The sequence below is a fragment of the Oryx dammah genome, unplaced genomic scaffold (assembly GCF_014754425.2).
Source record: "Oryx dammah isolate SB20612 unplaced genomic scaffold, SCBI_Odam_1.1 HiC_scaffold_29, whole genome shotgun sequence".
Taxonomy (NCBI): Eukaryota; Metazoa; Chordata; class Mammalia; order Artiodactyla; family Bovidae; genus Oryx; species Oryx dammah.
The window spans coordinates 28,577,659-28,588,111 of NW_024070213.1; the positions used below are offsets into that span (position 1 = coordinate 28,577,659).

The following is a 10,453-nucleotide window of genomic DNA, read 5'->3' on the forward strand; positions in this document are numbered from 1 at the left end:
TAGGGAAATAAAAAGTCATGCCAAATAACCAAGATTAACATTTTTTCTTTTTTAAATAAAGCATCTGTGTTTGGGAATTGTTTTTATGCAAAATTTCTTCTCAGTGTCAAAAAAAAAAAAAGACAAGTGGATACCCAATCATCTTCTTTCAGTTCAAAGTGATCTTTGAGAAAGAACGATATTTGGGCAAGCTTGAAGAATGGGAATGAGTGCAAGAGATTGGCAAAGGCAAATGTACTGTCTCTTAGAAAAAAGAAATTTTTTACAACCTGAAAGCTGGAGAATTTGGTAATCCTGTGCAAAATTCTTGAAAATATCATAGAATGGAGTTTGCAAGCCCTATGGAGAAGGAAAAAATGATCATTAAAAATAACTATGTGAATAAGAAAAAGAATATGTATAACTGAATCATTTTGCTGTATACCAGAGGCTAACACAACATTGTAAATCAATTATACTTCCATAAGATAAAAAAAAAAAAAAACATGTGGCATCTTAACCAAGTTGAATAAAATTTGAGGAGGATGTGGAGAAATAAGAACTAAGAATCCTCATATACTGCTATTAGGATTATAAAATATTGCAGCCAGTTTGGAAAACAGTCTGGAATCCCTCAAATGATTAATCATGGAGTTGCCATTGACTCATCGCATGGTTGTATGCCCAAGATAAATGAAAACGTATGTCCACACAAAAACTTGTACTCAAATGTTTATAGCTGCTTTATTAATAATAGCCAAAAGGTGGTCACAACCCAACATCTATCAGTTGACAAATGGATAAAATGTGATCTCTGCCTATGATGGAATATTGTTCAACCATAAAAAGGAAAGCCGGGAGAAATATCAATAACCTCAGATATGCAGATGACACCACCCTTGTGGCAGAAAGTGAAGAGGCGCTAAAAAGCCTCTTGATGAAAGTGAAAGAGGAGAGTGAAAAAGTTGGCTTAAAGCTCAACATTCAGAAAACGAAGATCATGGCATCTGGTCCCATCACTTCATGGCAAATAGATGGGGAAACAGTGTCAGACTTTATTTTTGGGGGCTCCAAAATCACTGCATATGGTGACTGCAGCCATGAAATTAAAAGACGCTTACTCCTTGGAAGAAAAGTTATGACCAACCTAGACAGCATATTCAAAAGCAGAGACATTATTTTGCCGACTAAGGTCCATCTAGTCAAGGCTATGGTTTTTCCTGTGGTCATGTATGGATGTGAGAGTTGGACTGTGAAGAAGGCTGAGCACGGAAGAATTGATGCTTTTGAACTGTGGTGTTGGAGAAGACTCTTGAGAGTCCCTTGGACTACAAGGAGATCCAACCAGTCCATTCTGAAGGAGATCAGCCCTGGGATTTCTTTGGAAGGAATGATGCTACAGCTGAAACTCCAGTACTTTGGCTACCTCATGCGAAGAGTTGACTCATTGGAAAAGACTCTGATGCTGGGAGGGATTGGGGGCAGGAGGAGAAGGGGATGACCGAGGATGAGATGGCTGGATGGCATCACGGACTCGATGGATATGAATGAGTCTGAGTGAACTCCGGGAGATGGTGATCAACAAGGAGGCCTGGCGTCTGCAATTCATGGGGCCTCAAAGAGTCAGACATGACTGAGCAACTGAACTGAACTGAACTGAAAAAGGAATGAAGTCCTGATACATGGATAAACCTTGAAAACATTACGTTAAATGAAAGAAGTCACAAAAGATCACATACTGTGTGATTCCATTCACATGAAAGTCTTGGATAGGCAAATCCACACAGACAGTATATTAGTGGTTGCTTCAGGCTAGAGGAGATGGGCAGAGAGTGGGGTGCAGTTAAAGGATACAGGGTTACTTTGAGATGAGAAGTTTCTAAATTAACTGATGTTTGCACAATTCTGTGAATATATTAAAAATCAATTGCACACACACACACACATATATATATATATAATATATCGGCTGATTGATTCAGCTGTGCTGGGTTTTAGTTGCAGCACTCAGGGTCTTTGCTGTTCATTGTGGCATGCAGAACCTTTAATTGAAACATATGAACCCTTAGTTGAAGCACATGGGATCTGGTTCCCTGACCAGGGATTGAGCTTGGTCATGTGAAGTCTTAGCTCACTAGATCACGTGGGAAGTCCCAGTTGTGCTAACTTTAAATGAATGAATTGCATGTTATGTGAATTATATCTCAATAAATCAAGAAAAGCAAAAAGGAAGTGAAATGCTGATACATGCTACAATATGGATAAATCTTGAAAACATTAGGTCGAGTGAAAGAAGCCTGTCTCTCAGTGGAGCCCAAAGGAAATGTTTTCCTAGATGCAATCGACCAATCAGAAATCATTTCTGCCATAAGCGAAGTTACCTGCTGAGACATGCAATCTGTCAGCTTTTATTGGGTTACCCAGGGGACAGAGCTAGAAAGTTAATTAAAGAGGAGGTTCTCATGTAGAAGCTGGACAGATATTAATCCCTTTGCCCTCAGGTATATGCTGAACTCCTCACTCAGTACCAATTTGGATTCTATTCATCTTAGTTTAAGTGATTTCCATCTTATCTTATTAATCTTTGGATTAATTAGTACTATTTATGCCAAAAAGCACCTGTCATCTTCTTTCAGTTAATTGGAAAACCAACTGTGAAGGTATTGATCCTCTGGAGAAGGAAATGGCAATCTACTCCAGTATTCTTGCCTGGAAAATCCCATGGACAGAGGAGCCTGGTGGGCTACAGTCCATGGGGCTGCAAGAGTCGGACCCGACTTAGTGACTAAACCAGGAAGAGGTTCTAGTGACTAGCTACATTTCCAAGATATTGATTACCAGTCAGGATATTTTAGGCACTGCCAATACATAGATTTTTCTCTTATTATTATTAGAGCACTTTATATACAACTAAGTGATTAGAGATGGGTACATCTGACCAAAGATGTCCTGAGATGCAAAATTCTCAAATACCGGATTTTGAAGTGTGGACAACAGCTGACATTCGCAATGTGTTAATAACTGGCCTGTGTTCTGTGGAAATGTGCCCAAGGTACAAATATTGGTGTTTTTACCTTCTCTCATGTTTAGAAGTTATGTTCTAAACATGGTTTTTTCGAGTGGTTTTCTTCTGTGAAATGAAACAAAGATACAATAGATGAAGTATCTAAAATCTATTATTCAATCAAGGAGCAACTAACAGCCAATTAGTGGCTTATTTGCAAGTTAGCATCTTTAAGGAGGGGAGGGTGTTTGATGTCTATTGTTTTTGTTGAGGGTTAACAGAAGTTCATGGAGAAGGCAGTGTCACCCCACTCCAGTACTCTTGCCTGGAAAATCCCATGGACAGAGGAGCCTGGTAGGCTGCAGTCTATGGGGTCGCTAGAGTCAGACATGACTGAGCAACTTCACTTTCCCTTTTCACTTTCATGCATTGGAGAAGGAAATGGCAACCCACTCCAGTGTTCTTGCCTGGAGAATCCCAGGGATGAGGGAGCCTGGTGGGCTGCTGTCTATGGTGTTGCACAGAGTCGGACACGACTGAAGCAACTTAGCAGTAGCAGCAACAGCAGTTCAAGTTTATCTTGTTGAGCCTCAGTTCAGTTCAGTTGCTCAGTTGTGTCCAACTCTTTGTGATCCCATGGTTGTTGAGCCTGGCAAAATATAAATAAGATTTATGTTGTTTCTATTGATTCACATTGCCTGTTTTTTTTAAAAACAAAAAGTCTACTGATGCTCATAGAAAGCAATAGCTGTCCAATTATCTTAGCCGAATGTGTTCCTCAAATGAAATCTAACATGGAAACCAGTATGTAAAACAAATGGAGTTGCTTAGTCTGAAATGAAGAAAGGGTAATGAAGTCTGGTATTCTGTAGCAAACTTCTAAAAATCTTTCTTAATACCTGGGGCAGCCTTTAATCCAAAGCATCTGGAGATGCAGAGGTTGTGGAGAACAGGGCTGGAAAATCTTCTGTGTAATAGAAAGGATATTAGTTGTAATTCTAGACTCATTTTCACAATTAATTAGCAAGGTAATTCTAGATAAGCCACTCTGTTCCTCTGGGTCTTTGTTTTTCTTATGTGAAAAATGGAGGAGGGTGGAATAAAATTATTTTCAAGGTTCTTTTCAATGTAGACACCTTTAGATTCAGGACCTAGTCCCCTTAATGAAGACAGGTACACAGAGCATTAGGTTGAGGCTAGAACTTGGCTAAAGGCACATCACAAAATTTAATTCCCTGGTCATCATACAAAGATCTGGGAGAGAGATTTTAATTTGTTTAGTTTTTAAGCTCCAGAACTGTAAGACTTTATTAAATATAGCCAGTACCAGCTTTGATATTTAAGAACCTTATTTTTAAACTTTTTATTTTATAAAATCCCATGGATAGAGAAGCCTGACAGGCTACAGTCGGTAGGGTCACAAGAGTCGGACACGACTTAGTGACTACACCACCACCACCACATATTAACAATGTTGTGATAGTTTCAGGTGGACAGCAAAGGGGCTCAGCCATCCATATACATGTATTCATTCTCCCCAAACTCCCCTCCCATCCAGGCTGCCACATAACATTGAGTAGAGTTCCCCCTGCTACACAGTAGAACCTTGTTGGTTAGCCATTTAAAATACAGCAGTGTGTACATGTCCATCCCAAACTCCCTAACTATCCCTTCCCCCATCCATCCCCCTGGCAACCAGAAGTTTGTTCTCTAAGTCTGTGAATCTGTTTCTGAAGAACCCTACTTAATCTACTTCTATCTTTGGGAACTAATTGACAGCATATTTCTGGTGTTTGATGTTTACCGTCTTTGATTCTCACTGAGTTTTCAATTTTATATCACAGGCTATAAACAGAGGAAGAAAGTCACATTTTTGATTATTTTTGAGTGACTGTTCATTTATGCTAACTGCCCTGATCTTTTGATACAATGCAGTGCTCTAAACACCACTATGACAAGAGCAAGCAGAGTCAGAGCCCAGGAAAGACACGCTTTTGGATGAACTTTTCCACGTTATGCTTCACTGAGGTTGTGTAGGGAAATGTTCTGGACGCCCACCAAAGCGGAGTGCACACGGGTGTGTGTGGATCTGGAAAATAACCTGGAGACCCACCTGGAACCACAGGTGTTCTTCCTTGTTATTACTATACTTATATTATGCAGTGTCCTGGTGTTCAGGTGGGCGACATGGAGGTATGAGAATGTTTTTGCCACTGACCACATTGAAATAAGACAATATTCTTTCAAAGAGCACTTAAAATACTTTCTTTCAAAATCCTTCTTTTGTTTCTGTGGTGCTGGCAATGTTGAAAGTCTTGACCTGTGGTACTGGGTGTTATATCATTTCAGTTCAGTTGCTCAGTCATGTCCAACTGTTTTCAGCCCCATGGACTGTGGCATAACAGGCTTCCCTGTCCATCACCAACTCCTGGAACTTGCTCAAACTCATCTTCATCGAGTCGGTGATGCCATCCAACCATCTCATCCTTCTCCTGCCTTCAATCTTTCCCAGCATCAGGGTCTTTTCCAATGGGTCAGTTCTTCACATCAGGTGGCCAAAGTATTGGAGCTTCAGAATCGGTCCTTCCAATGAATATTCAGGACTAATTTCCTTTAGGATGGACTGGTTGGATCTTCTTTCAGTACAAGGGACTCTCAAGAGTCTTCTCCAACACCACAATTCAAAAGCATCAATTCTTTGGTGCTCAGCCTTCTTTATCATCTAACTCTCATATCCATATGTGACTACTGGAAAAACAATAGGTTTATCTAGATGGGCCTTTTTTGGCAAAGTAATGTCTCTGCTTTTTAATATGCTATCTACGTTCATCATAGCTTTTCTTCCAAGGAGTAAGCGTCTTTTAATTTCATGGCTGCAGTCAACATCTGCAGTGATTTTGGAGCCCAAGAAAATAAAATCTGTCACTGTTTGCCCTGTTTCCCCATCTACTTGCCATGAAGTGATGGGACTGGATGCCATGATCTTAGTTTTCTGAATGTTGTTTTAAGCCAACTTTTTCACTTTCCTCTTTCACTTTCATCAAAAGGCTCTTCAGTTCTTCTTCAGTTTTTCCCTAAGAGTGGTGTCATCTACATATCTGACTCTTTGCAACCCCATGGACTGTAGCCTATGAGGCTCCTCCATCCATAGGATTTTCCAGGCAAGAATACTGGAGTGGGTTGCCATTTCCTTCTCCAACGGATCTTCCCAAGCCAGGGATCGAACCCAGGTCTTCTGCGTTGCAGGCAGATGCTTTACCATCTGAGCCACCAGGGAAGCCCCCATCTGCATATCTGAGGTCATTGATATTTCTCCCGGCAATCTTGATTACCAGCTTGTCCTTCCTCCAGCCCAGGGTTTCTCATGATGTACTCTGCATATAAGTTAAATAAGTAGAGTGACAGTATACGGCCTTGATGTACTCCTTTCCTGATTTGAAACCAGTCTGTTTTTCCATGCCTGGTTCTAACTGTTGCTTCTTGACCTGCATACAGATTTCTCAGGAGGCAGGTAAGGTGGTTTGGTATTCTCATCTCTTTAAGAATTTCTGTGTACTTATACTTTGTAACTTTGTATTAGATTTCAATGATACTTTAAGGAAAAAGAGTCACAATAACATCAACCAGGTGCTAAAATCATGTGACCAATATCTTCTAATCTCCAGCCTTCAACCTTTATGTTCCTTTGATGGAGGGTCTTTACTCTGGTTCTTTGACTCTCAGTTTTATATCTTATCCTAGTTCCTCATCTAAAAAAAAAGCTGCCCCAATTGAAACCTTCAGTCTTGTGCATTCATTTTTAAAATACAACCAAGTGAATGTTAATATCATTATGTCAGCCTTTTACATTGTCTCAGGAACTCTTGCTACAGACTCAAAAAGTTAAGAATTGTTACCTTTCTTTTTCTTTTTTTAAAAATTTATTTATTTTTTATTTTACTTTACAATTCTGTTTTGGTTTTGCCATACATTGACATGAATCCACCACGGGTGTACATGCATTCCCAAACCTGAACCCCCCTCCCACCCCCCCTCCCCACAACATCTCTCTGGGTCATCCCCGCGTACCAGCCCCAAGCGTGCCATATCCTGCATCGGACATAGACTGGCAATTCAATTCTTACATGATATTATACATGTTTCAATACCATTCTCCCAAGTCATCTCACCCTCTCCCTCTCCCACTGAGTCCAAAAGTCCGCTATACACATCTGTGTCTTTTTTGCTGTCCTGCATACAGGGTCATCATTGCCATCTTTCTAAATTCCATATATATGTGTTAGTATACTGTATTGGTGTTTTTCTTTCTGGCTTACTTCACTCTGTATAATCGGCTCCAGTTTCATCCATCTCATCAGAACTGATTCAAATGTATTCTTTTTAATGGCTGAGTAATACTCCATTGTGTATATGTACCACAGCTTTCTTATCCATTCGTCTGCTGATGGACATCTAGGTTGTTTCCATGTCCTGGCTATTATAAACAATGCTGCGATGAACATTGGGGTACATGTGTCTCTTTCAATTCTGGTTTCCTCAGTGTGTATGCCCAGTAGTGGGATTGCTGGGTCATAAGGTAGTTCTATTTGCAATTTTTTAAGGAATCTCCACACTGTTCTCCGTAAAGACAGAAATATAGATCAATGGAACAAAATAGAAAGCCCAGAGATAAATCCACACACATATGGACACCTTATCTTTGACAAAGGAGGCAAGAATATACAATGGAGTAAAGACAATCTCTTTCACAAGTGGTGCTGGGAAAACTGGTCAACCACTTGTAAAAGAATGAAACTAGATCACTTTCTAACACCGCACACAAAGATAAACTCAAAATGGATTAAAGATCTAAATGTAAGACCAGAAACTATAAAACTCCTAGAGGAGAACATAGGCAAAACACTCTCCGACATAAACCACAGCAGGATCCTCTATGATCCACCTCCCAGAATTCTGGAAATAAAAGCAAAAATAAACCAATGGGACCTAATTAAAATTAAAAGCTTCTGCACAACAAAGGAAAATATAAGCAAAGTGAAAAGACAGCCTTCCGAATGGGAGAAAATAATAGCAAATGAAGCAACTGACAAACAACTAATCTCAAAAATATACAAGCAACTCCTGCAGCTCAATTCCAGAAAAATAAACGACCCAATCAAAACATGGGCCAAAGAACTAAATAGATATTTCTCCAAAGAAGACATATGGATGCTAACAAACACATGAAAAGATGCTCAACATCACTCATTATTAGAGAAATGCAAATCAAAACCACAATGAGGTACCACTTCACACCAGTCAGAATGTCTGTGATCCAAAAATCTGCAAGCAATAAATGCTGGAGAGGGTGTGGAGAGAAGGGAACCCTCCTACACTGTTGGTGGGAATGCAAACCTTTATTTTTCATATGAAAGCTATAGGAGTCAAGTAACTTGCCCAAAGTTGCAGGACAGACAAATGGCAGTGCTGGGATTTGAACCCAAAGTTCTCTGATTCCAAAGCCCAGGCTTTTCCCCATAAAACCATCTTCAGTCTTAGATCAAGGACTCAAGTCTGCTGAACAGAGATGGCTTGAAACCAGAGGAAGTTCTCTAGGATGTTTATAGCTCTCTTGGTAGACAGAGCCAGGCCTGTCCTAAACGAAACAAAATGAAAGAGTGAAGAAGATTGTTCTCAGAAACTGAGCCACTGTGGATGATTGACATCACTTTATCCTGCAGAACAAGTTGTTAGTGGTCTCAAGACTAAGATGATCTGTTTGTGAACTTGAGAAAGGTGAATCATTTAGTGTTATCATGGAGCCAGACAGTCACTGCCCATGGGGCCAGCTTGGGAAAACAGAACCCGAGCTCCAGAAGAACCAGGTATCTGGTCTAGTGAGAGCATTGAAATGAACAATGGACCTGGGGTGTACTAAGTGACTTAAGTGCTGTTTTGAAGAATTTGTATGTGTATGTGATGCTAGGGCTTTGAGATCTCACAGTATGGAGGCCCATGAGTGGTTTAATTCTACTCCTTGTTGAGTAAAATGTGTGAGGTGCTGGTTCATCTCCTAGTGTGTCCACGTGTGGGATACAGAGTGTCATATGTTGCTTTGCTTCAGTTGGATGGGAAACTCAACCCATTGAATTGAAAGTGTATCCTGAGAGCATTTTGTCTACAATATGATTTCCAATGTTCCTTATTATAAACATAATAAAAACTCACTATAGATGATTGTAAAACTAAAAGAGGATAAAGGCTACCCACTCCAGTATTCTGGCCTGGAGAATTTCATGGACTGTAAAGTCCATGGGGTTGCAAAGAGTTGGACACGACTGAGCGAGTTGCACTCTATGTATGATTATCTATAATGGGACTGTTTTAACATATGCATTGCTAACCTTTTTCATCTTAATCTGAGCTGAACTCAGAGTATTTAAGCAATTTCATTGTCTTTTTTTAGTTAACTTTATAAGAAGCCCTCTTTGTTATTATAAAGTTTCTTTTATATATACTTTACATATATATTTTAATATTTATGTGATGTTTCTTCATGTGGCTAAATCATAATTTACTTAAACATAACCCCATTATTTAATCATTAGTGTTTTTCGGTGCTAATAAGGGTACAATAAATATGTTTGTATATGGAACTTTTTCGGGAGGGACACGTTTCTTAGGCAGAATTTATAAGAATAGAATTACTGAGTCAAAGGGCAGATGCATTTAAAAATTTTAAATGTTCTTCCTCAAGAAATGGTAGAAATAGATTGTAATAGACTTATATCAAAAATAGTCATTTTCTTAAGAGAAAATAAGCAATGGTTGCCATTTGTCCCCTTTTAAAATTTCCTTTTTATTTTTATTTATTTATTTATTTTCTTCTCTTGTGTTGTTGGAAGAGGGTGTTTGCTATGACCTAAAATTTCCTTTTTAAAATAAGGAGATTCAAAATTAATGGAACAGTGTGAAACAACTTTATTTTTAGAGTACTTATTTTGAAAGAACTCAAATAATTTTATCACATTAATTCACACAATTATTAGAGATAGGAGGCAAGATTATTATATCATATTGAAAAAATAGAGCTCATGATTTCTTCAAATTCACTCAGCTAGGGTATGACAGAGTCCCAGATAGTCTTTGTCTTTTTCGAAAAAGTCTTACCTGCTGTGTATTTGTGACCTTAATATAACTTCTGCCAGAAAACTATATATCAAAGAGGAAAATTACAGATGTCACAAATACGTATTCCCCTGAATAGAATTTCAACAGACGAAAAGGACTAAAGGGACATAAAGGTGAAATTCCCTCATTTTAAAGTGTCCTAAAGAATTCATGTTAAGAATGAATTAGCACGTGTTGTTTTTCCTCCTTGGATACATTTAAGCTTTTAAAAATGGATATTATTCATCAGTGATACCAAACTTTCTACTTGTTTTCCTCTTTGCACATTTTCCCCTTGAATTCTTGATGGGTAAGTGCGAG

At 38.9% G+C, this 10,453-nt stretch overlaps 1 non-coding gene across 1 annotated transcript; it reads right to left on the reverse strand.

Moving 5' to 3' along the window:
- Positions 1-6,188: 6,188 nt before the first annotated feature.
- TRNAC-GCA lies at positions 6,189-6,260 on the reverse strand. The gene has a single exon. It is a non-coding gene; the product is annotated as a tRNA-Cys (tRNA).
- Positions 6,261-10,453: the final 4,193 nt, after the last annotated feature.